At 54.5% G+C, this 4,823-nt stretch overlaps 1 non-coding gene across 1 annotated transcript; it reads right to left on the bottom strand.

Moving 5' to 3' along the window:
- Positions 1 to 349: 349 nt before the first annotated feature.
- Positions 350 to 423, bottom strand: TRNAK-UUU (transfer RNA lysine (anticodon UUU)). Its single transcript has one exon. It is a non-coding gene; the product is annotated as a tRNA-Lys (tRNA).
- Between the last annotated feature and the right edge of the window lie 4,400 nt (positions 424 to 4,823).

Here is a 4,823-nt window from a genome sequence, read left to right as displayed (position 1 = left end):
GGATTCGGATGCAATTGGCAAATTCGGATTCGGTTTGGGGGTCGTTAACAAAATTCGGGTAGAAATTTGTGTTCAGGAATTCTGATGTTTTTTTTATTTTAAAAAAAACTGCCTCTCCTCCTGTCTTGTCTTCCAGGGATGTAAGATGTCAAAAGCCAGCTCACATACATTGGCCGGGAATCTAACCCAAGCCAACTGCTTGGAAGGCACTCAAGGCAGCTACGCTCACCATTATACCACCAACACTACAGGCTGAAGCCAGCCTAGCATGTAACATTGTGATATTCCTTGAATCTACAAAGCTATCTGGGATTCTCTTCGGAAAACTGTTGAACAAAAAAGGCAATGCCATCCTTGGGTGGGCTTGAACCACCAACCTTTTGGTTAAATGCCAAATGCACTAACCAATTGTACCACAAGGACTGTGTATAGGTCATGGCTGCTAAATGGCTATCTGGGGTTTTCTTCGGACAACTGTTGAGCACAAAAGGCAAGGCCATCCCTAGCAGGAAGGGTTACATGGCCACCTAGCTTTTCATCCTTCCCACCCTTGCCCTGGAATCTTCCAGACTTCAAATTGCTGTCCTTTGCTGTGTGTGTTGCACCAGCATCATCCAGGGGGGCACATGATCTTTCTGAAGTCTTGAATTGAAGTCTGTAAGCAGTATCACCAATGTGTCCCACTGCTTTCACAATGGTACATGCTAGGCTGGCTTCAGCATGTAGTGTTTGTGGTGGTATAATGGTTAGGAGAGCTGCCTTCCAAGCACTCAGACCTGGGTTCAGTTCCTGGCCAAGGCATGTAAGCTGGCTTTTTTTGACATCCTACAATTCCCTCAGAGAGAAGGAGAAGGAATTCTTTTAAATAAAAAAGACATCCGAATTCCTGAACACAATTTTTTTGCCTGAATTTGCAATCATTCTGCCGAATATAAGAGGCACTATTCGGATAGATTCAAATTTAAATCATTAGAATTCGGATTCGGCAACCATGAAAAATGGCCGGAATTTTCAGGTACATAATATATTCCCGAATTTGGAGAGCAACCCTGATCACTAGTGTATGATATGACCCAGATGTGAGACAATATGTAGATCAGGAGTGTCAAAACTGGATGTATAAACTCCCAGCAGGTGAAGAATTATTCACCTATTATTAAAGCTGATATAGGAACCACAGACTATAATAGGGGGGATGAGAAATAGAGAGAACTTACCTGCAGAGTAGAAAGCAGACGATGTGTGACTGATCTCACGCTCCAATCCTTCAGCTGAGGAACATTCCACGCTTCTTATAAAGAGACTGCAAGGTTGGAGGGCAGTGCAGCAACTCCGCCTCCACCAATCACACATCAGGGGAGGGCAGTGCAGCAACTCCGCCTCCACCAATCACACATCAGGGGAGGGCAGTGCAGCCGATTCCACCTCCACCAATCACACATCAGGGGAGGGCAGTGCAGCAACTCCGCCTCCACCAATCACACATCAGGAGAGGGCAGTGCAGCAACTCTGCCTCCACCAATCACACATCAGGGGAGGGCAGTGCAGCAACTCCGCCTCCACCAATCACACATCAGGGGAGGGCAGTGCAGCAACTCTGCCTCCACCAATCACACATCAGGGGAGGGCAGTGCAGCAACTCCGCCTCCACCAATCACACATCAGGGGAGGGCAGTGCAGCAACTCCGCCTCCACCAATCACACATTAGGGGAGGGCGGCGCAGCAACTCCGCCTCCACCAATCACACATCAGGGGAGGGCAGTGCAGCAACTCCACTTCCACCAATCACACATCAGGAGAGGGCAGTGCAGCAACTCTGCCTCCACCAATCACACATCAGGGGAGGGAAGTGCATCAACTCCGCCTCCACCAATCAAACATCAGGGGAGGGCTGTGCAGCAACTCTGCCTCCACCAATCACACATCAGGGGAGGGAAGTGCAGCAACTCCACTTCCACCAATCACACATCAGGAGAGGGCAGTGCAGCAACTCCGCCTCCACCAATCACACATCAGGAGAGGGCAGTGCAGCAACTCTGCCTCCACCAATCACACATCAGGGGAGGGCAGTGCAGCAACTCCGCCTCCACCAATCACACATCAGGGGAGGGCAGTGCAGCAACTCCACTTCCACCAATCACACATCAGGAGAGGGCAGTGCAGCAACTCCGCCTCCACCAATCACACATCAGGGGAGGGCAGTGCAGCAACTCCGCCTCCACCAATCAAACATCAGGGGAGGGCAGTGCAGCAACTCTGCCTCCACCAATCACACATCAGGGGAGGGAAGTGCAGCAACTCCACTTCCACCAATCACACATCAGGGGAGGGAAGTGCAGCAACTCCGCCTCCACCAATCACACATCAGGGGAGGGCAGTGCAGCAACTCCGCCTCCACCAATCACACATCAGGGGAGGGAAGTGCAGCAACTCCACCTCCACCAATCACACATCAGGGGAGGGAACTGCAGCAACTCCGCCTCCACCAATCACACATCAGGGGAGGGCAGTGCAGCAACTCCACTTCCACCAATCACACATCAGGAGAGGGCAGTGCAGCAACTCCGCCTCCACCAATCACACATCAGGGGAGGGAAGTGCAGCAACTCCGCCTCCACCAATCACACATCAGGGGAGGGCAGAGCAGCAACTCCGCCTCCACCAATCACACATCAGGGGAGGGAAGTGCAGCAACTCCACCTCCACCAATCACACATCAGGGGAGGGAAGTGCATCAACTCCGCCTCCACCAATCAAACATCAGGGGAGGGCTGTGCAGCAACTCTGCCTCCACCAATCACACATCAGGGGAGGGAAGTGCAGCAACTCCACTTCCACCAATCACACATCAGGAGAGGGCAGTGCAGCAACTCCGCCTCCACCAATCACACATCAGGAGAGGGCAGTGCAGCAACTCTGCCTCCACCAATCACACATCAGGGGAGGGCAGTGCAGCAACTCCGCCTCCACCAATCACACATCAGGGGAGGGCAGTGCAGCAACTCCACTTCCACCAATCACACATCAGGAGAGGGCAGTGCAGCAACTCCGCCTCCACCAATCACACATCAGGGGAGGGCAGTGCAGCAACTCCGCCTCCACCAATCAAACATCAGGGGAGGGCAGTGCAGCAACTCTGCCTCCACCAATCACACATCAGGGGAGGGAAGTGCAGCAACTCCACTTCCACCAATCACACATCAGGGGAGGGAAGTGCAGCAACTCCGCCTCCACCAATCACACATCAGGGGAGGGCAGTGCAGCAACTCCGCCTCCACCAATCACACATCAGGGGAGGGAAGTGCAGCAACTCCACCTCCACCAATCACACATCAGGGGAGGGAACTGCAGCAACTCCGCCTCCACCAATCACACATCAGGGGAGGGCAGTGCAGCAACTCCACTTCCACCAATCACACATCAGGAGAGGGCAGTGCAGCAACTCCGCCTCCACCAATCACACATCAGGGGAGGGAAGTGCAGCAACTCCGCCTCCACCAATCACACATCAGGGGAGGGCAGAGCAGCAACTCCGCCTCCACCAATCACACATCAGGGGAGGGAAGTGCAGCAACTCCACCTCCACCAATCACACATCAGGGGAGGGAAGTGCATCAACTCCGCCTCCACCAATCAAACATCAGGGGAGGGCTGTGCAGCAACTCTGCCTCCACCAATCACACATCAGGGGAGGGAAGTGCAGCAACTCCACTTCCACCAATCACACATCAGGAGAGGGCAGTGCAGCAACTCCGCCTCCACCAATCACACATCAGGAGAGGGCAGTGCAGCAACTCTGCCTCCACCAATCACACATCAGGGGAGGGCAGTGCAGCAACTCCGCCTCCACCAATCACACATCAGGGGAGGGCAGTGCAGCAACTCCACTTCCACCAATCACACATCAGGAGAGGGCAGTGCAGCAACTCCGCCTCCACCAATCACACATCAGGGGAGGGCAGTGCAGCAACTCCGCCTCCACCAATCAAACATCAGGGGAGGGCAGTGCAGCAACTCTGCCTCCACCAATCACACATCAGGGGAGGGAAGTGCAGCAACTCCACTTCCACCAATCACACATCAGGGGAGGGAAGTGCAGCAACTCCGCCTCCACCAATCACACATCAGGGGAGGGCAGTGCAGCAACTCCGCCTCCACCAATCACACATCAGGGGAGGGAAGTGCAGCAACTCCACCTCCACCAATCACACATCAGGGGAGGGAACTGCAGCAACTCCGCCTCCACCAATCACACATCAGGGGAGGGCAGTGCAGCAACTCCACTTCCACCAATCACACATCAGGAGAGGGCAGTGCAGCAACTCCGCCTCCACCAATCACACATCAGGGGAGGGAAGTGCAGCAACTCCGCCTCCACCAATCACACATCAGGGGAGGGCAGAGCAGCAACTCCGCCTCCACCAATCACACATCAGGGGAGGGAAGTGCAGCAACTCCACCTCCACCAATCACACATCAGGGGAGGGAAGTGCATCAACTCCGCCTCCACCAATCACACATCAGGGGAGGGCAGTGCAGCAACTCTGCCTCCACCAATCACACATCAGGGGAGGGCAGTGCAGCAACTCCGCCTCCACCAATCACACATCAGGGGAGGGAAGTGCAGAAACTCCGCCTCCACCAATCACACATCAGGGGAGGGAAGTGCAGCAACTCCGCCTCCACCAATCACACATCAGGGGAGGGCAGTGCAGCAACTCCGCCTCCACCAATCACACATCAGGGGAGGGCAGTGCAGCAACTCCGCCTCCACCAATCACACATCGGGGAGGGCAGTGCAGCAACTCCGCCTCCACCAATC

Source organism: Hyperolius riggenbachi, chromosome 2 (genome assembly GCF_040937935.1).
Source record: "Hyperolius riggenbachi isolate aHypRig1 chromosome 2, aHypRig1.pri, whole genome shotgun sequence".
In the NCBI taxonomy this organism is placed as follows: Eukaryota; Metazoa; Chordata; class Amphibia; order Anura; family Hyperoliidae; genus Hyperolius; species Hyperolius riggenbachi.
Note: the sequence above shows the minus strand (reverse complement) of the source record. Positions and strands in the feature narration are given on the sequence as shown.